This window comes from Triturus cristatus, chromosome 6 (genome assembly GCF_964204655.1).
Source record: "Triturus cristatus chromosome 6, aTriCri1.1, whole genome shotgun sequence".
Taxonomy (NCBI): domain Eukaryota; kingdom Metazoa; phylum Chordata; class Amphibia; order Caudata; family Salamandridae; genus Triturus; species Triturus cristatus.
In genome coordinates, this window is record NC_140589.1 from 75,075,787 (window position 1) to 75,099,198 (window position 23,412).

At 45.9% G+C, this 23,412-nt stretch overlaps 1 protein-coding gene across 4 annotated transcripts in view; it reads left to right on the forward strand.

Moving 5' to 3' along the window:
• Positions 1–595: 595 nt before the first annotated feature.
• The window catches only part of LOC146813780 (uncharacterized), a 222,294-nt gene continuing 199,477 nt past the window's right edge, over positions 596–23,412 (forward strand). For all 4 annotated transcript variants that reach the window (XR_014962900.1, XR_014962899.1, XM_085610247.1 and 1 more), the window contains exon 1: positions 596–1,548. The gene's annotated coding sequence lies outside the window, so the exon portion shown is untranslated. The remainder of the gene's footprint in view (positions 1,549–23,412) is intronic.

The window sequence follows — 23,412 nt, forward strand, 5'->3', positions numbered from 1 at the left end:
CAGCACCATCAAGAAAGTCTCTGAGCTCACAAACTTCAGCACTTACAGACCATGCTACAAGGAGACCCCTCTAACCCTCTCAGATGAAGAGTCTACTGAGCCACCAAAGAGCAGAGCCTGAAGGCCCACACTAGAGGGACACTCCTGAGCCTTCCCACTGTAGAACTGTGTAGTGATCTGCTTTTAATGTAGTGCATTTCCCTTGCCCTGCTGTTCTCCCCAGCTATGTGATGTCATGTAGAATGTTGGGAATGTTGGGACTTGAAGAGTGGCAGTTGTGGAAGATGGGCTGAGTGGCCAGGAGGCTGCTCCTGGTGGGGCTTACTTAAGACTTACTAAAGAACCTGTAAGGATACAACTAAGAAATAAACTACGACTACGAGACCCTGTCTATGAGACTTCTTTCATTTCTACATTGGCGACGATTGGAGAAGAATTTACGCGTGAAAAGGTGAAAAAAGAATTAATTTTTTTGGGGAAACTGCAACTGAGGTACTATTTTGAACTATTAAAATTATCTGGCACCTGCCCCACCAGTGACCCCAAGATCGGTCGCCCTAGAAACTAAGGTTGCCAGATTCATTTAATTATTGTAAAGGTGCAGAGAAGTTATGGCGTTTTACTGATTTAAATATGAACTGAGGCAAGCTGCGAACAATTCATGAGGCCTGTATTAATTAAATAACGTGTAGTAACTTGGAACCATTATTATGCATGGGGCTGCCGGTGCCGTTTACTATGTAACTGTGTGGTTGGAGTTCAAGAGCAACCTGGAGCCTGTGTATGCTGAATCAACCTGGAACTAGCACTGAATGTATATGAAGCGCTGTGTTAAAGCGGGGCTAGTAATGGTCTGGAGCACACATCGAGTCCAAGTGATTAACGAGAAAGCGCTGTGATTGCGCGCATCTTAAGCTCCGGTGTTGAATCATCAAGTAGCCCCGGTCTGCACTACTTGCCCTAGAGATGTGAACCCTGGTGAGAAGTGGCTGCGCATGGTAGAGGTGCCTTTTGTAACTTTCGTTTCGTGCTGCTTCTCCTCAGTGTCAGTTTGGCTTTGCAGACGGAAGGTAATCGGGGCATTTTTGTTTGTTACTAACGTGGTGCATTTCTGTGAGACTAGGCTGTTCGGAAACTATTTTTCCATGTTTTTAACATTGTAAGTTCAACCGTCGTGTCTCTTTTAAAAATACTGGCACGAGCTTTAATAGAGCGCGCACTCTTACCTGCCTGTTGCGCATTTCCATGGAACTTCCTCGTGACATTCTCCAGTCTCTGCCTGCCTGCTTCTTTTTTCTGGACGTTTTTGGTGCACAAGCGCACCGAGAGCCACCCTGCACCACGTCTAAAACGTGCCGCCATTTTAAGTTTGGCACTTTCTATATGTTCTTGAGTTTTGCCTGCAACATTACGTGTCCTGACAACCACGTTTTTTTCAGTAAAGCCTTTTCAAAGTGGAACTCTACAAGCGTTTAATATTCCTGCTTCGTGGGAGAAACTGGTTTTATTGGAGCAACAGCAAGTATTGATTTTTATGAAGATGCAGTGGTATGTACTTTGCTTTGGTTTCATCCTCCATTCTATGTTTTTGTTCCGGAACTGCATTTACCTGACTTTGTTTTACATCTTACTACGTGGGATTTCAGCGTAATTTCAGATGATTCCTGCAGTTGTGAGGGATTTGGGGTGAAGGGTCGCTCACTGGAGTCAATTATCATTTATTTTAAAATGTTTTGCCATTGTTCAATGTTTTCTTTACCGTACAATGCCTTACTATCCTGTTGCTTATTATTTTATTGGTCATGTATACATGTGTAAAGCCACCATTTGATTTGAAGCCATTTAATTTGATGTATTTGGGAAATGACTGATTGATGTTTCCTTGTCACGCCGTGAATTGGGACTCTTGTGCCTCTTGCTGGCCTGGCCAGTCGGCTTGATTGGTTTCTGGGGTTTTGTATGTCGTGTGCTGGCGTGGTGGTGTGTTTGTTGCTTCAGTTTGAGTGGTTACTGTGTCATTTTGTTTGAGAAAGGGAGAAGTGGTTAAGGGTAATTGGTGGTTTGTGTAAGGTGATTTGGTTTGCGTGATCTATATTACGTGAGATGTTTGTTAAGGTTTTTTAGTCATTCATTTCTTGATTGTGGTGTATGAGATGACTGCTAGTCATTCAATGATGATGTGTTCAACTTGGCGATTTGTACCAATGCTATGTACGTCTGGTTTTAATTCTAAAAGTGCTATATTTTAAATTGATATTAGATGTGTATTTTACAGGTATTATAGGGAGGTGGATTTCCCCTTTACGAGGTTGCTGCGTGGTGGTTTTTAGGGAAGTGGATTTCCCTTTGAAAGGTTGCTGTGTGGTGGTTTATGTAATACTCGTAGGTGTAAGTGTGTATGCAGTAGAGGGCATGTAATACTCCCTGGTCCTGCTATTTGTTTAGGGAGGAGGATTCCCCCTTTACATTGTGTTCGGAAGTGGTTGATATGTATAGGGAGGAGGATTTCCCCTGTGCAAGATAGATATTTGTTGAGGTTCCCCATCTTGATATTTTTAGGGTACTAGGCTTTGATTGGTTTTGTGTGGGTCTTTGTGTGTTGGAGCTGGTCTTCACACACTCTATTTTATTCTACAGTGTGAGTTGTGCACACCCTTTACACTGATTCTACCCTACAGAGTTTTCTTTTGTGCCTAGCACTAGTGTTTCAATCTGGTTACCCTTTTTGTTGTGATTTTGCTGTGTGTTTGATGGTTACCTCTAGTTACATAAGGTTGAAGTGCGCTATGAACAACATTCTTATTTTATTTAGTTATGCGCAATGGTCACTATAGGGAGGAGGTTTTCCCTGTCCAGTAGGTGAAGTGTGTATGCAGTAGAGGGCATGTAATACTCCCTGGTCCTGCCATTTGTATTGGGAGGAGGTTTCCCCCTTTACATTGTGTTAAAAAATGGTCGATATGTGTAGGGAGGAGGATTCCCCCTGTCCAGTTGGTGAAGTGTGTATGCAGTAGAGGGCATGTAATACTCCCTGGTCCTGCCATTTGTATTGGGAGGAGGATTCCCCCTTTACATAGAATTCTATATTTCTTGTTATTTGATTATACTTACTTATTATTATATTTACAGTATATTTCTTGCTAGATGTTTATCTTCTTTTACTACGCTTATAGTATTGTATGCTATTTCATTTTGTTAATATTATTATTATATTTACAGTATATTTCTTGCTAGATGTTTATCTTCTTTTACTACATTTATAGAATTGTGTGCTAATTCATTTTATTAATATTTAAAGGGGGGAGATATGTAGTGATCTGCTTTTAATGTAGTGCATTTCCCTTGCCCTGCTGTTCTCCCCAGCTATGTGATGTCATGTAGAATGTTGGGAATGTTGGGACTTGAAGAGTGGCAGTTGTGGAAGATGGGCTGAGTGGCCAGGAGGCTGCTCCTGGTGGGGCTTACTTAAGACTTACTAAAGAACCTGTAAGGATACAACTAAGAAATAAACTACGACTACGAGACCCTGTCTATGAGACCAGCTAATCCCTTGGTGGAGGTGGTGGGGACACAAAAAGGAACCCTATCTACAGAGAGATGCTCTCCTCCCATTATCTGAGCCTACCCAACTCCTGAGCACATGCTTACAGCACTCCATGTCCAGATGTACTCCTGGGAAACCACCTATGAGGACACCTGATACAGGACGCGAGATCTCCTCTCATGGTCCCAAACTTCATCCGGTGGCGTAACAACGGCCCCCGCAGCCCCCACAGAGTGGGGGCGCCCCGAGCTCCAGGAGGCCCCCCTCAGTACAGTACCCTGACCTGATGCACAAGGCATCGCACATGAAAAAAGCAAAACAGAGGAAAAATTATGCTTTTCTCCTCGTTTCATTAACTTAAGACCAGGATTTACCTGGTCTTAATTTTGGCGCTGCCTTCTATGTACCCCACCCTTGTACATAGGGGGCAGCGCCAAAATTAATGGGTGTTGCGGTGGAACGCCCACCGCAACACCCACTGCCCACGCCTTTCACGCTAACCAGAGCGTGAAAGGGGGCCTTATTTACAAGACAGCGGTAAGCCACGTTAAGTAGCATAACACTGCCTTGCAAATAAGGTGCAGCCCCTATCGCCACCACAACCTCTGTAAAAGTGAAGTTGTGGTGGCGATAGGGGCTTGGAAATATGCCCCAAAATGTCCGGCATTCAGATGACCAGATTTATCCCTATAAAGATGTCTTCCAAGCTGAAGCTGCAGACAAATGTACTCTTAAAGGTACAGACATCTTTCTGGCCCAGTCTCTATTTTAGCAAACATATCTTTCAGATTACTTAGGACCATATTTATGGCCTGGTTTGCATCGCTCCGATGTACAAGAGAGATGCAAACCTTAAGTCAGATTATTGAAGCCATGCACCTTGCCAGGCTCCAAAAATCTGGAGTAATGCAACGCAACACAAATCACAACATTGTGTTACTCTGCCCTGGGTAGGAGTTCTATGGGTGTTGAGTGGATGTTCCCACGCATTTTCCATGGTATTGTGACGCATTCCAAGATTTACAAGACCTTGTGAACCTGGAAATGTTCCACAAGGACATGCCTCCAGTCCTCAGGAGAGGCGTAACAAGGAGAAATTACTTTATTTTGCCTCGTTACTTCCTCTTTCCATGTGTGCTGCAGAATGCACACAAAGAAAGAGGAAAACCTCTCAGGAATGTTTTCGTGCAGGAAGGTACCCCTACCTGCACGAAAATCAATCCTATATGCAACGCAGGCCCCCTGGCACAGTGCCAGGGTGGCTGCATTGGTTCTAGGCAGTCCATTCTGCACCAGCCCAGGGGGAAAAGTCAGGAATGCGCCTTTTGCCTTAAATGCGGCACATTCCTGCCCTTTCCCAGTGTGGCAGGGTGACTTGCTGCGCTGCGCCACTCTTTCATAAAAATGCCCCTGATATATTACACTCTAAGGCTGCCTACTCAGCAAAGCCATGCCTCAGGCCGCATAGATCTTCAGGCTGTAGTCACAGACTGCAGGAAAAGATCTATCATGTAGTTATACATGAAAGTCTCACAGATCACCCAGGGTTAGACTTCATACAGCTGAGATATCCTTTAGGTTAAAAAGAAATCATATAGCCTCAGAGATCTGAAACCAACACTATTCCCTCTAGCTACAGAGGTGCTGCAGGCCTGTGCATGTAATATCCAGGTATCACATCTGTAGCACCGAGCAGATCTAGGCTCCAGCAACAGAGGTGCTGCATGCATCTACATGTAATATGCAGGTATCACATCTGTAACACCAAGCAGATCTAGGCTCCAGCAACAAAGGTGCTGCGGCATCTGCATGTAATATGCAGGTATCACATCTGTAACACTGAGCAGATCTAGGCTCCAGCAACAGAGGTGCTGCAGGCATCTGCATGTAATATGCAGGTATCACATCTGTAACACCGAGCAGATCTAGGCTCCAGCTGCAGAGTTGCTGCAGGCCTCTGCTTGTAATATGCAGGTATCACATCTGTAACACCGAGCAGATCTAGGCTCCAGCAACAGAGGTGCTGCAGGCATCTGCATGTAATATGCAGGTATCACATCTGTAACACCGAGCAGATCTAGGCTCCAGCTGCAGGGGGGCCTCAGGCTACCGCATGTAATATGCAGGTATCACATCTGTAACACCGAGCAGATCTAGGCTCCAGCAACAGAGGTGCTGCAGGCATTTGCATGTCATATGCAGGTATCACATCTGTAACACCGAGCAGATCTAGGCTCCAGCTGCAGAGTTGCTGCAGGCCTCTGCATGTAATATGCAGGTATCACATCTGTAACACCAAGCAGATCTAGGCTCCAGCAACAGAGATGCTGCAGGCATCTGCATGTAATATGCAGGTATCACATCTGTAACACCGAGCAGATCTAGGCTCCAGCTGCAGAGATGCTGCAGGCCTCTGCATGTAATATGCAGGTATCACATCTATAACACCGAGCAGATCTAGGCTCCAGCAACAGAGGTGCTGCAGGCATCTGCATGTCATATGCAGGTATCACATCTATAACACCGAGCAGATCTAGGCTCCAGCAACAGAGTTGCTGCAGGCATCTGCATGTCATATGCAGGTATCACATCTGTAACACCGAGCAGATCTAGGCTCCAGCACCAGAGGTGCTGCAGGCCTCTGCATGTCATATGCAGGTATCACATCTGTAACACCGAGCAGATCTAGGCTCCAGCTGCAGAGGTGATTCAGGCCTCTGCATGTAATATGCAGGTATCACATCTGTAACACCGAGCAGATCTAAGCTCCAGCAACAGAGGTGCTGCGGCATCTGCATGTAATATCCAGGTATCACATCTGTAATACCGAGCAGATCTAGGCTCCAGCTGCAGAGGTGCTGCAGGCCTCTGCATGTAATATGCAGGTATCACATCTGTAACACCGAGCAGATCTAGGCTCCAGCTGCAGAGGTGCTGCAGGCATCTGCATGTAATATCCAGGTATCACATTTGTAACACCGAGCAGATCTAGGCTCCAGCTGCAGGGGTGCCTCAGGCCACCGCATGTAATATGCAGGTATCACATCTGTAACACCGAGCAGATCTAGGCTCCAGCAACAGAGGTGCTGCAGGCATCTGCATGTCATATGCAGGTATCACATCTGTAACACCGAGCAGATCTAGGCTCCAGCTGCAGAGGTGCTGCAGGCCTCTGCATGTAATATGCAGGTATCACATCTGTAACACCAAGCAGATCTAGGCTCCAGCAACAGAGGTGCTGCAGGCATCTGCATGTCATATGCAGGTATCACATCTGTAACACCAAGCAGATCTAGGCTCCAGCAATAGAGGTGCTGCAGGCATCTGCATGTCATATGCAGGTATCACATCTATAACACCGAGCAGATCTAGGCTCCAGCAACAGAGGTGCTGCAGGCACCTGCATGTCATATGCAGGTATCACATCTGTAACACCGAGCAGATCTAGGCTCCAGCTGCAGAGGTGTTGCAGGCCTCTGCATGTCATATGCAGGTATCACATCTGTAACACCGAGCAGATCTAGGCTCCAGCAACAGAGGTGCTGCAGGCATCTGCATGTCATATGCAGGTATCACATCTGTAACACCAAGCAGATCTAGGCTCCAGCAACAGAGGTGCTGCAGGCATCTGCATGTCATATGCAGGTATCACATCTATAACACCGAGCAGATCTAGCCTCCAGCTGCAGAGGTGCTGCAGGCCTCTGCATGTAATATGCAGGTATCACATCTGTAACACCAAGCAGATCTAGGCTCCAGCAACAGAGGTGCTGCAGGCATCTGCATGTCATATGCAGGTATCACATCTATAACACCGAGCAGATCTAGGCTCCAGCTGCAGAGGTGCTGCAGGCCTCTGCATGTAATATGCAGGTATCACATTTGTAACACCAAGCAGATCTAGGCTCCAGCAACAGAGGTGCTGCAGGCATCTGCATGTCATATGCAGGTATCACATCTATAACACCGAGCAGATCTAGGCTCCAGCAACAGAGGTGCTGCAGGCACCTGCATGTCATATGCAGGTATCACATCTGTAACACCGAGCAGATCTAGGCTCCAGCTGCAGAGGTGTTGCAGGCCTCTGCATGTCATATGCAGGTATCACATCTGTAACACCGAGCAGATCTAGGCTCCAGCTGCAGAGGTGCTGCAGGCGTCTGCATGTAATATCCAGGTATCACATCTGTAACACCGAGCAGATCTAGGCTCCAGCAACAGAGGTGCTGCGGCATCTGCATGTAATATGCAGGTATCACATCTGTAACACCGAGTAGATCTAGGCTACAGCAACAGAGGTGCTGCGGCATCTGCATGTAATATGCAGGTATCACATCTGTAACACTGAGCAGAATTGTCAAAACAGTTTTCCTTTAGTACAGTGCTCTATCCAAGTAAATTACGAAGGTTGTTATTATGGGTTAGCGTAATCAGCCCTCACAAACAATGAACAGATCTCAGGAAGAAGCAGTGCCGGCTTCCATCATACACAGAACAGGGTGGACCTCAGAGGTGCTAGCTTCACTCATACACAGAACAGAGTGGACGTTAGCAGTCCCAGCTTCACTCATACACAAAACAGGGTGGACCTCAGCAGTGCCGGCTTCACTCATACACAGAACAGGGTAGACATTAGCAGTGCCAGCTTCACTCATACACAGAACAGGGTGGACCTCACCAGTCCCAGCTTCACTCATACACAGAACAGGGTAGACATCAGCAGTGCCAGCTTCACTAATACACAGACCAGGGTGGACCTCAGCAGTCCCAGCTTCACTCATACACAGAACAGGCTGGACCTCAGCAGTCCCAGCTTCACTCATACACAGAACAGGGTAGACATCAGCAGTGCCAGCTTCACTCATACACAGAACAGGGTGGACCTCACCAGTCCCAGCTTCACTCATACACAGAACAGGGTGGACCTCAGCAGTCCCAGCCTCACTCATACACAGAACAGGGTGGACCTCAGCAGTCCCAGCTTCACTCATACACAGAACAGGGTGGACCTCAGCAGTCCCAGCCTCACTCATACACAGAGCAGGGTGGACCTCACCAGACCCAGCTTCACTCATACACAGAACAGGGTGGACCTCAGCAGTGCCAGCTTCACTCATACACCAGAGAGGGTGGACCTCAGGGACCTCAGCAGTGCCAGCTTCACTCATACACAGAACAGGGTGGACCTCAGCAGTCCCAGCTTCACTCATACACAGAACAGGGTGGATGTTAGCAGTGTCAGCTTCACTCATACACAGAACAGGCTGAACCTCAGCAGTCCCAGCCTCACTCATACACAGAGCAGGGTAGACATCAGCAGTGCCAGCTTCACTCATACACAAAACAGGGAGGACCTCAGAAGTCCCAGGTTCACTCAAACACAGAACAGGGTGTATGTTAGCAGTGCCAGCTTGACTGATACATAGAACAGGCTGGCCCTCAGCAGTCCCAGTCTCACTTCTACACAGAGCAGGGTAGACATCAGCAGTGCCAGCTTCACTCATACACAGAACAGGGTGGACCTCAGCAGTCCCAGCTTCACTCATACACAGAACAGGCTGGACCTCAGCAGTCCCAGCCTCACTCATACACAGAGCAGGGCAGACATCAGCAGTGCCAGCTTCACTCATACACAGAACAGGGTGGACCTCAGCAGTCACAGCTTTACTCCTACACATAACAGGGTGGACCTCGGCAGGGACAGCTTTACTCCTACACAGAACAGGGTGAACTGCCGCAGTGTCAGCTTCACTCATACCCAGAACAGGGTGGACCTCAGCAGTGCCAGCTTCACTCATACACTGAACAGGGTGGAGCTCAGCAGTGCCAGCTTCACTCATACACAGAACAGGGCGGACCCTAGCAGTGCCAGCTTCGCTCACACACAGAACAGGGTGGAATGCAGCAGTGCAAGCTTCCCTCATACACAGAACAGGTTGTACCTCAGCAGTGCAAGCTTTTACATGCAGAGGAGATCGTAGATGTGTGAGTTCTCAGAACTGTCACACAACAGAGAGGATCAGCTCTGCATGTCTATCATATACAGAACATGCACAGTAGAAGAAGCTGAAATATAAGCTTCCCTCATACATCAAAACAGCACACTGGCATCAGTATCAGCTTTCCACACTGTCCAAACAGGCAGCACAGAGCAAGCTTCCTCAAGTGTCAAGCAGGCAGCAATAATTTCACTCTCTGTTATACACAGAAACAAAATAGGAAGCAGTACATCACAAGTGGCAGGAGCAAATGTCTCCCTCCCAAACAGCAGGTTTAGCAGACAGGCACAAGCAGTGGAAACGTCTTTCGTGCATGCACTTGGGCCTAGATTTACAAGTAAACATGCAACGCGGAGAAGCAAGAGAAGTTGCTGCGCTCTGTTGCATGAAATGGAGAGAACAGAATAGTGCATCTACTAAGATGTAGCGCTGAGCTGCATTCTCCCTACGCTGGAGCACCTTTGGGTGCCACGTGCCAGCACAGACACTCTTGTGCCATAGTGCAATGGTTTCTGCATTGTGGTCATCATTGTTTGTGTGCACAAGATTTATGCTGAAAGACGTTTTCCTCTTCGTATGTATGGTGCAACATGCAGCACACATGCAAAGAGGAAAAAATGATGAGAAATATCAATATTTCTCATAACTACAGCAGCCTCATGGAGGCGCACAATTTTGGCGCAAATCCAGGTCCAAAAGTCTTGGTAGATATCGATTGGTGTCGCAATCCATGGAACACACATGCACCACCTCCTTGATGCAAAATAATGCCAGGCAGCTCATTGGGCTGCTTTGCTTTACTTTGGGTTACAATCCAACACAATTTGGAATTTGCATTGAATTGTTACTTCCAACCAAATACCGTGTCAGCTCTGCATTAAAAAGTAATGCAAACCCAATGCAAAGTGTTTGTAAATCTGGGCTTAAATGTCTGCACTTTGAGCAGAGACATTTATATTCGTAAGGCTAATGTCATGGAAAAGGCTTTATAATGCTAAAGAGAACTGAAATAAGAAATAACCAAGGGGCATATTATCAAGCACGGCATTAAAATGATCACCGCTTTAGCGGCGATAATGGGCTTGATAATATGCCGCAGAGAATTCCAATAGAAGCTTATGTTGACACCAGAACATGGGCTTCTATGAAAATTCTCAAGGGCATATTATCAAGCCCATTATCGCCGCTTTAGCGGCAGTTTTCTGCCGCTAAAGCGGCGATAATTTCAATGCCGTGTCTTGATATTAAGCCCCCAAATATCTCTAACAGCAATTCAAAGTGGGCCTCTAATTAGTTTGTGCTATAACTACACCTTACACCTAACACTAACATTCAGAATAATGTGCAAGTGTCATATATTTTGCATTATATGCCTTTCAGGGCCTCTGTATTGTTATCCATCTGTAATCGGTAATCCACCTATTGTCAAGGTACATCACATACAATAGATTTACCATGCATCCCCTCTCTCCGGGCTGTTATTGCCCTTGGGACCCCATTCACACAAGACTCTACACATACAAGGACCCACCTACATTAACCACCACCTGAACTTCCACTAACCATCGAGAAGACAAAGCTCCGCCTCTCTTTTCCTTGCCAATACTTCGCTTATCTACCGAAGCAGAAGTGAAGGACGCTCCTTCTCCCACATCGCAGAAAAGACCTGGAACAGATTCCCCGCGCACCTCTGGACCATCATCTCACTTCCAGAATTCCGAATGGACCTCAAGACCTGGTTTTTCGAGTAAGCCTCCGGGGCCTGCCAGCGTCTGGATACCCTATAGGGTGATAAGCCACGCTTTATAAATCCTGATTGATTGATTGATGTGCTCTAAACTCATATATTCATGTATTAATTTGAATAGATGGTGCTTAGGAGAAAGTACAATATTCAAAACCTTTCACATGAGCATGCAAGGGAATTCCACCGCTATTTCGCTGTCCTTACATAATGGTCACAAGGTTTGTTTACTTAAAATAGAAGGCTTAGAGTAGAGAGTATGTAGTAGCTGTTCGAAAACGCATAATGTGAGCAAAAGCAGGACTTCAATCATATTCAAGGCAGCACAGCAGCACAACTCAAAGCAGAGCCATCCAAGGCAATCTGAGCTGTTTGTCCCCAACATTCCTTCTCGTACAGATACAAGTGAGCCTTCTCTTGCAGACAGGCATGCAAACAAGATCAATAGATATGAAGTAGGGGAATGTGAGTAGCTGGCCTGGTATATGATGTCCACTTATGTAAATGGGCACCCTGGACCATTTCAAACAGCCCTTATGGTGATTTAAGAGGTCTTACACAACCTTAGAACGCTCTCTGAGTGCTAGTTGTGGAGAGCAGCCTTCAGGCTTAGCCCAGGAGTATAAAGCAGTTTGTTTTACCAGAATTCAATCTTTTATGTATAGATTAAGTTAAAAGAACCAGACAAGATATTTATGAAAATATGTATTTATTATATAATACTCTCTATCACATACAAATATCTCCTACCTGGAGATATGCACAATGCGCTCAATACTTTGCAAAGAAATTCAGTAAATAGCACAGAATATACAGTGGACCCCAGGTGGGACCAAACCATATACTAAGAAAGTGGTATAAGAACCACGACTTGGATCAAGACAATGTCGAGAGGACGTAGAGGTGCTGGGGACTCAAGGAACCACCCAAGGTGAGTGATTAGGAACCCCACGGAAAGCGTGTGCAGTGTGGGAACACAACTGCGTGCTCCGTACGAGTCTACGTGTAAGTCGCGGTTGGATTTTTAAAGATTGAGGACCCTTCCCAGTGGACCCTGAAGAAACCCCGTGGAAGACGAAGTTGAGCCCAAACAAAGTCCAGCGCAGTCCGGAGTACCGGGACAGAAGAAGAAGAAGTGGTGTCTAATCTGGATATTGTCCCACGACGAATCTAGGGACCCACCCACAGGTAAGCCCTTAAGTACCCTAAAGAAAGGGCTGGGATGATTCAGGGGTCCCTCCTGGGGGGGGGGGGTCTGGACAGGGGGTAGGTAACGCCCATGTCCTTTGTCCAGTTTTGCTCCAGAGCGTGAGCCAACTGCTCCCAGGACTGGTTTGAACTGGACTATGCATAGGGACACCAAATGTGCCCCTCATGCAGACTTAGTGGCGCTGGCAAGCGCACCTACCCGGTCCCATTACACTAAATCCTGTCTGGGAGGTTGTCACACCTCCCTGCGACTGGATGCATATTGTTCTGCCTCCCCCTGCTCGTGCTTGGCTCAACAGCAGGAGGGCAGTAAAGTGTCTCTGGTTGGCAGCAACCATTTTGCGCTGTCCTGGTCTAGAAGGCTAGCACCGGAAAGACTGAGAGCCTAACAGAGGGCCACACCGTTTACAGTGTGGGGGTATGATTCCAACATGTATGATACCAAACATGATAGGATTCGTTGCAGTCAGTTTCAAGATGGTCATTGTGTAATTACGTGGTGCCCCTCTATATAATATATGGCTGCTTCACTTACAACCCGAGAGAATGGACTCCGTAGGCTGTAGGGGTGTCCTGTTCTTGCAGGGGCACCCTCAAACTTAGAACCAAGCACCCTGCCTTTAGGATTGTAAAGGCCGGCTATCGGTGTGACTTATAGATTTTAAGTGCAGTGACCCTAAAGATAGGAAACCTATATCTTTAGTAAGTGGTGCTTGCAACAGCTTACACAGGCTGCAATGGCAGGCCTGTAGTTTCATTTTGAATGGTCTCTCATGGGTGGCATAATACATGCTTCTTCTCATGAAAGACCTCTGGAGTACCTATGCCCTGGGTACCTTAGCACCATATATTAGGGACTTATAAGGGTACCCCAGTATCCAATCTGGGATGTACCTATGTACTGAATACAACAATTTAAGGGAGAAAGCAGATAGACTGGGGTCATGACTAGCAGGATCTCAGTCAGACTAGTCAGTCACTGCTTAGCACCAGGCAAAAAGTGAGGCGATGGAGTTTGTGAGATAGTATGGATGTGGAAAGATGCAACAATGTTTATCCACCTTATGAGATTGGTTAAGTTCTTGATATAGCTCGTTCTGTGATATTCCTTCCCAACCAAAATGCTTTAACCAAGGAACTGTTCTTTCATGTTTTCTCTTACAGAGGAAAAACAACTGTGGTTTCTCCCCCGCCCCCTCCCCCATGGGACAAGTTGTCCAAATTACTAGGGTAAGCTTGGTAGCAGCACCGTCTGCCACCACATTTCCGCACTAGTGTACACAAATAGAGTGCCACCAAGTCACGTACACACTTTTATCACGCACGACAACCAATGCATGCATTGTTTTCTTCCTTTTTTCCTTTACAGGTACAAATGACCCAACGAGTTACATTATTGTTTTTCATAACCTCTGTTTCAGGCTTCACTATTGGAAGCAGTTCTAAGACGGTGAAGTGTGCCTTGTGCCACACTCCCGCAGTGCCAACACATTACCAAATTTGGTAAGGACGGAGCCCTTTATTCCTTTTTCTAGGTCCTGATGAATGCCACGGACCCTTCGGGGCCATCCAGGCAGAAACATGTCGACCATCCATTAGACCATTCACTAGACGGTTGGGAACAATAACCGTCCCAATTACCGTCACACCTGTATTTTAATATCATATAGTATTCATTTCACATTAAAGAATTGCTACTGATTACTATAATGATTTTTAACCTCACTCACATAGTCACGGGCCCCCACTCATCCACTTAGAAGTGCATCCTTGTCGTCAAGTGTATGCCCGCCCTCCATCAAACGAAGGTTTTGGAGGGCGAGGACTGGTCAATGATGAAGCATGACACCAGGTGGTGTGTGAGACCAGTCCGTATCTTTTTGTGAGATGCCCACACTTACGACGTTCCTGTAACTCGTTTGGGTTATCACACTAGGAGCAGCTCTTTTGTGATGAATATTTAATATTGGAGGCTGCTGCTCCTAGAACGCCATGCCTCTCGTTCCCTCCTCCACACATCCAGTGGAGTTCTCTTGTGATTGGATTATGTACAGCTGATGGCTGTGGGAACAAATCAAGGGGTACTCTCCCTATAGCACGGGATTTGTTCTATTATACAGCCCATTGTTAATAGAATAATCACACCAGACAAATTGTGTGTCTGGCCTTGGGCACCAAGGTCCAAGTCTAAGATTTGACTAAAGGTCACATCTACAACCACCCTAGTTTCAAGATGGACACCGAACTCTCATTTGGGGATGAAGTCTTAGCAGAGATTTTGAACACACCATCTCTACTAGCGGAAACCATTGACACGCAAACAGTACAAAACTCAGACGAGTGGGAAGCGCTATCCACAAAGAAAAAAGAGCAAATACGAACAGCTCTCCACGGGGCATTTATGACAGAATATCTCCGGAAAAATACAGCCCGAGAGGATTAATCGTCACAAATGAGCCTAGACTCTTTCTTAATAACAAAGAGTTTAGAATCAACTGGTCCAGCATCGCTTGAAAGTGTACAAAAGACTGGCTCATCCTTATTATTAACACCGCGAGACAACTGGCCGATGCTCTCCTAGTTGAAATCCAGCAGAGTGAGAGTAGGCTAAAAACTACAGTACAACTATCATCCTTCAAGAAAAAGTTGGATGAGATTAATAAAGACCACTCAGAATACAAGGAATACTTGACTCAATCCAAACTGACGAAATTAAAGAAAGATGTACTGAAGTTCAGCAAGGAAACGGTCTATCCATACATAACGGATGAACATTATGATAAGCCACCCCCCCCAACAAACAGGGAGAAAACAACGTTTCAGACCAACTCCCCAGAACTGGACGTTCAGTTCAGGAGATGAAAGAAGTGATTCCAGCAGCGATGAAGGCTCAGGACCACCTTTCGGAAGACAACCTCATTACCAACCTCTGATGCCAATTCAACAACCGCAACACCCTCCCTTTGGTTACTGGCAACAACCTTATTTCCCACCAGGCTTTGGCTATCCTCCCGGCCCCCCTCCTTTTTTATTCCAGGGCAGGGGCAGAGGGAGAGGACGACAAAAAAGAAGAAACGCAAGGGTCCAATGGGAAGATCAACAACAACAACCACAAGGGATGACAACCAGGAGCAGAGGGAGAACGGAGATGCCCTCAACCAGCAGGGATTAACAAATATTGTTAACATCAGTACATACACCCTCACAACTGAAGAAAAGTCCGTCCTTGAGAAAGGTCTGGGCTTTGTTCCCACACAGAGAAATGACCCCTTTAACCTAAATATGGAATTGGCCCAATTCTTTCGCAAACTCAAACTCCGTGACTTCTTTGGCGACACAACAGAAACCATTGAACACGGCAGGAAATCAACAGGGCTACGTAAAAAATCTACCTTCCAACCCCCTATGCAGAATATCTCGTGTGAGGTACTTGCATTCGAACACGCTGTACTCAGAGACATTGAGAACATAAACTTCCAAAACATCAAAGGGTTTGATAACCTGACGGGGAGAGAACGCACGGCTCTACAAACACTCAAAAATAACCACAACATCGTTATAAAACCAGCGGATAAAGGAGGAGCCACAGTCCTCTTAGATCGCACAATGTATCAGGAGGAGTGTTTACGACTACTAGCAGATACCAACAGCTATGCCATACACCAAACAGATCCCACTAAACAAATCATAATTAAAATAAAGAACATAGTGGAAGAAGCACTCAGCAACGATTGGGTCACGAGACAAGAAGCAGATTTCTTGACCAATACTGAACCAAGGATGCCAAGATTCTACATCCTCCCAAAAATCCACAAGAACCGGATGCCCCCCCCGGGGAGACCAATCGTATCAGGGATTGGGTCCGTGCTAGAACCTCTATCACAATTTTGTGATTGGTTCCTGCAGCCGATTGTGAAGGAGGCCCCGTCCTACCTAAGGGACACTAAAGATGTCCTCTGCCTCCTAAGAGATCTGGAGATAGATCCCGTCAGCGACTGGCTTATAACTATGGACATCGAAGCATTGTATGCGAGTATACCCCAACAACGAACACTGGAAGTCGTAGAGAACATCATTCTACGCAGGCAATGGGATTTCATCACCCCCCAACACTTTGTCATGGAATGCGCTGAACTAGCTCTAACAGAAAACTTTTTTTCAGTATGAACAGACCATCTACCATCAAATAACAGGTACTTCGATGGGGAGCACTTTTGCCCCCAGTATGGCCTGTCTGTACGTCCAACAATTTGAGGATGACTTCATCAACAACCCGGTGAACCCGTTTCTAAGTCATCTCAAGATTTGGAAACGGTTTATAGACGATGTACTGATTGTGTGGAATGGAACAGAGGAAGATGCAACCGCTTTCGTACATTGGGTGAACTCTCAAGACAGACATCTCAAGTTCACCCATTCCATCCACAAGGACCACGCTGTTTTTCTGGACTTGGACATTACACTCACTGGTAGAGGGTTTTCAACGAAGGTCCATAATAAACCTACAGATAAGAATAGCTTACTTTTATATGAAAGTTACCACCCAAAAGCCCTCAGACAGAATCTTCCGGTAGGACAATTTCTTCGGATAAGAAGAAATTGTTCAGAAAAAGAGTCCTACAAAGAACAAGCGCAACATCTTGAGAACAAACTCATCGCACGTAACTACCCTAGAAAGATGGTGAAGAAGGCCAATAAAAGAGCAAGCAATAACCCCAGAGAAGCCCTATTGGAAGACACTGAACAAACAAAAACGAATAGACAAGTATGTGTCACCACATTCACACCAGCATCGAACTCTATTCAAAAAATCATCAGAAAGAGATGGCATATACTGAACAGCGCTGGGAAACAATGGGAAGCCCCCCTTTTTGCATTTAAACGCAACAGAAACCTAAGGGACGAGCTGGTACATGCCCAGATGACCACAACGGACGACACTGAACAACCTAGACTCTGGGACCAACCACGTGTAGTGGGACATTTCGCCTGTGGTATGTGCAACTCATGTAACCTCACCAAGAACACCAAAGAGGTAAACATAGGCACTGGAAAACCTTGGAAACTTAACACATTCAGTAACTGTAATACGGAAAATGTTGTATATCTCCTAACGTGTCCCTGCATGCTGCAATATGTAGGTATGACAACCAGGAAGATAAGAACCCGTATAAACGAACATCGAAGTACAATCAGGTGTAAAAAAAACAATACTAAGTTGACTCGCCATTTCACCGAGGCAAACCACAAGGAAACAGACCTCAGTTGGACTATACTTGAGGTCATGAAAAAAGAGAAGTCTGACCTTACAAAAGACCTTCATTTCAGAGAGCAACGATGGGTTTACCGCCTCCATACCCACGAGAAAGGTCTCAATGATGATATCCCCTGGCTACAGCTGACACGATTGAAGGACGATGAACTTATAATACACCATCCTTCAACCATGATATATACGTGTTTTTCACACTGACTCACGTTATATCACGGCCTGAGTCTATAACCATACTATAGTTCCTCCTTCCACACCTAATACGTTAGAAACTCGTATTGTGTACCTGGTTTGAACTTCAACATATGTGGGACACACACACTCTAACCCCACTCAATGATGTATGACCATTTATTATGAAACTGTTGATTGAGTACAGGTCAAAGGGTTTTTATTCACCACAGCGCTTTGTGGTTAGTGAATGTTTCCCTTAGTATGGAAGTGTTTATTTGATGCCATAGACTGTTCATGGCACAGAGGAGTGTTTCGGGCTTATGCATCTAAGGACCGAAGGGATTTGCCTTCCTATTATGACTCTTTTTAACCTGTATGCATAACTAACCCTTATGGTGTAGAATCTCCATTTCACTCGCTCTAGCATGAGACCAATACAATCCTTGTCTCATTATTTACAAACTGTATACCGAGCACAGAGCTATCTCGACTCCGAACCCACCATCCGGATGATCGCGCCACTATTGCACGAGCACTTACTAGACATGCGTAACCATGCCAACGATACAGCCAGGATCGTATCCATTTCTCAACCACTCCCCCTGCAGTTGTTCATCAAACCGGAGCGGGTTTAACAAATCCCGCATACGACTCATCCAATGACGGTTACCCTCCTCACTCCCCAGTTCTAAGCACACCACTGATTGCACAAACCGTCCGGTTTCGCCCATTGGCTACCATCACCCAGCCTTTTTCTCCTCGAATGAAGCTCGTTCCTTCGAGCTTTCACACGCCTCTAACTGACATCTTTGCTCCAGGCAGTAGTAGCCTGGGACACCGGGAATCGCCCACGTGCTGTCAACTCTCGTAATTAGTTCCAATCTACCTCAATTAAGCACCCGGGAGAAACCTTTAAATACTCCGCCCGCTCCCTGCCATTTCTACATTCGGGAGGACCGGGAGCGGACGTATAGGCTTCGCAACGCATTGATCACAAGTTACAGTAAGAGTGTGGGTGCATTGAATGGCGATGGAGTTTGTGAGATAGGATGGATGTGGAAAGATGCAACAATGTTTATCCACCTTATGAGATTGGTTAAGTTCTTGATATAGCTCGTTCTGTGATATTCCTTCCCAACCAAAACGCTTTAACCAAGGAACTGTTCTTTCATGTTTTCTCTTACAGAGGAAACACAACTGTGGTTTCTCCCCCGCCCCCTCCCCCATGGGACAAGTTGTCCAAATTACTAGGGTAAGCTTGGTAGCAGCACCGTCTGCCACCACATTTCCGCACTAGTGTACACAAATAGAGTGCCACCAAGTCACGTACACACTTTTGTCACGCACGACAACCAATGCATGCATTGTTTTCTTCCTTTTTTCCTTTACAGGTACAAATGACCCAACGAGTTACATTATTGTTTTTCATAACCTCTGTTTCAGGCTTCACTATTGGAAGCAGTTCTAAGACGGTGAAGTGTGCCTTGTGCCACACTCCCGCAGTGGCAACACATTACCAAATTTGGTAAGGACGGAGCCCTTTATTCCTTTTTCTAGGTCCTGATGAATGCCACGGACCCTTCGGGGCCATCCAGGCAGAAACATGTCGACCATCCATTAGACCATTCACTAGACGGTTGGGAACAATAACCGTCCCAATTACCGTCACACCTGTATTTTAAAATCATATAGTATTCATTTCACATTAAAGAATTGCTACTGATTACTATAATGATTTTTAACCTCACTCACATAGTCACGGGCCCCCACTCATCCACTTAGAAGTGCATCCTTGTCGTCAAGTGTATGCCCGCCCTCCATCAAACGAAGGTTTTGGAGGGCGAGGACTGGTCAATGATGAAGCATGACACCAGGTGGTGTGTGAGACCAGTCCGTATCTTTTTGTGAGATGCCCACACTTACGACGTTCCTGTAACTCGTTTGGGTTATCACACTAGGAGCAGCTCTTTTGTGATGAATATTTAATATTGGAGGCTGCTGCTCCTAGAACCCCATGCCTCTCGTTCCCTCTCCACACATCCAGTGGAGTTCTCTTGTGATTAAAAAGTAAGGGTAACCATAAAAGCAGATCCTGCTTTCCTACAGGGTACTAATGTGTGTTGATTCTCTCGAGCAGACCCTCATTATGGCACTACTTTTGATACTTAGAGATTAGGCATGCAGAGCAACGATTAGGCATGAAGAGTAAGGAATAGGCATGCAGAGCAAGGGTTAGGCGTGCAGAGAAAGGATTAGGCATACAGTGCAAGGGTCAGGCATGCAGTGCAAGGATTAGGCATGAAGAGTAAGGAATAGGCATGCAGAGCAAGGGTTAGGCATGCAGAGCAACGATTAGGCATGCAGAGAAAGGATTAGGCATGCAGTGCAACGGTCAGGCATGTAGAGCAAAGATTAGGCACACGGAGAAAGGGTTTGGCATGCAGAGCAAGGTTTAGGCATGCAGAGAAAGGGTTAGGCATGCAGAGAAAGGATTGAACATGTAGAGCATGGGTTGCGCATCCAGAGCAAGGTTTAAGCATGCAGAGCAAGGATTAGGCATGCAATGCAAGGGTCAGGCATGCAGTGCAAGGGTCAGGCATACAGTGCAAGGGTCAGGCATGAAGAGTAAGGAATAGGCATGCAGAGCAAGGGTTAGGCATGCAGAGAAAGGGTTAAGAATGCAGAGAAAGAGGTATGCATGCAGAGCAAGGGGTAGGCATGCAGAGAAAGGGTTAGGCATGCAGAGCAAGGGTTAGACATGCAGAGCAAAGATTAGGCACACAGAGAAAGGGTTAGGCATGCAGAGAAAGGGTTAGGCATGCACAGCAAAGGTTTGGAATGCAGAGCAAGGATTGGACATGTAGAGCATGGGTTAGGCATCCAGAGCAAGGATTAAGCATGCAGAGCAAGGATTAGGCATGCAGTGCAAGGGTCAGGCATGCAATGCAAGGGTCAGGCATGCAGAGCAAGGGTTAGGCATGGAGTGTAAAGGCTAGGCATGCAGAGCAAGGGCTTGGCATGCAGTGCAAGGGTTAGGCATCCAGTGCAAGGGTCTGGTCATGCAGAGCAAGGGTACGGCATGCAGAGCAAGGGTTAGTCATGCAAGGCTTGCAGAGCAAGGATTAGGCATGCAGAGCAAGGGTTAGGCATGCAGTGCAAGGGTTAGGCATGCAATGCAAGGGCTAGGCATGCAGAGCAAGGGCTTGGCATGCAGCGCAAGGGTCCGGCATGCAGTGCAAGGGTCTGGCATGCAGAGCAAGGACTAAGCATGCAGAGTAAGGATTAGGTATTGAGCGATTCTTAAAAATGCACTTATTTTCTTTAATTTATTCTGCACTAAAACTAGCTTAAATTAAAGCCTTTAGAAGTAACAGTATTTTATTATTTGTGGACACACTTGTTGCAAAACGTAGCTCAAATTCACAATGATAAGTAAGTATGCCTGGCAGCCTCTGACATTGTTACATGCCTCACGTGCATTATCTCCAGGTAATAGAGGGGGATTCATGGGGCATAACTTATCTGTCCCTGCAAAGTTTCTATAATTAATCTCGGTCAATCATCGCTGACTCCAAATAAAAATAATTAAAATGGCATTTTTTAAAGTAACTGCTTGAGCCACTCTTGAGCTTATCAGGGGGGAATATAAAGTTTAGGTTTGGGAAAAAATCACTCCTTGAGGCCAACTGTTGTGAAAAAGGCACCGGGCATGATTTAGATCTTGGAGGATGGGTTACTCCGTCACAACGGTGATGGGTATCCCGTCCGCCTAAATATAAATCCCATAGGATGTAATGGAATATATATTTCAGTGTACGGGATATCCGTCACCGTTGTGACAGAGTAACCCATCCACCAAAATCTATAAGAGGCCCACAGTCAGTTGTCCTTCCTGCTCCGCGCTTTTGTGGTAAAAGGCGGAGGCCACAGTGGACTGCTTACTCAAACTAATCTAACCACATGAAGCTGGTTTTGGCTAGGCATGTAGATTTGCTCTTGAGAAGATGCTCAGTTTTCAGAAAAGTTTGAAAACCAAAATCTTGCAGTGGGACAACCATATTCACTCATTCACATCGGATGCACCACATAGTTTGCCGGATATAGGTGCAGACCGATTTCTGTTCCGATACTGCCTGATAAAACCTTGATGTTAATGTCTACTTTGCAGAGGTCGGCTAGTTTAGTCGTAGCAGATTGTAGTTCTGTAGTGAATGGGACATTTTAGTAGTAGATGAGTCTGCTTAGTAGTCTTACATTGCATTTAATAGTGCCAGACTTTGTATTGCAGACATTTTATTCATATATTGTTATTCCATTTGGCATTTATATGCTACCCACATAGCCCATGAGGCTAGTGGACCTCTTTACAGAGCAGAGGGCTAACACACGATTGATTTAACTGCACATTTTCAGAGTTTGTTTCTAATATTAATGGAGAGAAGACATATATTCATTGGCAACAAGTTTACAGATAATAATTGGAAGGCTTTATTAACTGTGTCATGCACTTGATTATATTATGGTAAGAATGCTTTGCACCATCCTTCAGTTGCCACTAAGGCGATCTCAAGGCACTGATAGAGAAAAGTAGAAACATAAAATTAACACAACATACACAGTACTGATTGCACATCTGCATGTGGGACATCTCAGTATATTAATGTTGAGAGGAGTAGGGTGCGAAAGAGTGCACCGCACTCAAAAGACTCGATCACTCTTCTATTTTCATTAAATCTGAAAGCTGGACCATAACTTCTCATACCCACTCATACCTACACGGATTATACATGTAGCACCGAGCATCTGCCCACTCCTTAATAGGCAGCTAGTCTTCTTCGCTGGCCGTGTCTACCTTTTCAGAAGGAATGACTGCGATTGCAGAATGGATGAAAAGTAATTTTCTACAAATTAACGCTGGAAAAATTGAGATAATGCTCTTTGGAGACGCCCCTCTACTATGGTCCCCGAATTGGTGGCCGACAGCTCTCGGCTCTTGCCCTTATCCCAAAACCCTAGTCAAAAACCTGAGCATTCGCCTTGATCGCGCTTTAACTTTAAAGGAGCATGTGGCCCACACTGCTAGCACTTGCTTTTATGTGTTGGGCTTGTTACGACGAGTCTTTCCACTCCTACCAAACTACACTCGGAAAACTCTCATTCAGACCATGGTTATGAGCCGTCTTGATTATTGTAATGCTCTCCTGATCTCTGCGAATGAGTCATCCCTCAGCAGGTTACAGGTGGTTCAGAATACTGCTGCGCGACTCGTCACAAACTCTCCGTTCAAAACCCCTTCCCTTCCGCTGTTACAAAAACTTCACTGGCTTCCATTTCACATGCGCGTCATGTTCAAGGTCTGCTGCACAGTTCATAAAGCCTTACATAACAAAGGCCCCTCCTACATTTCCAGGAAGTTTAAACCTTATGCTCCCTCAAGAACTCTTAGGTCAGGCAGCAAATCACTTCTACA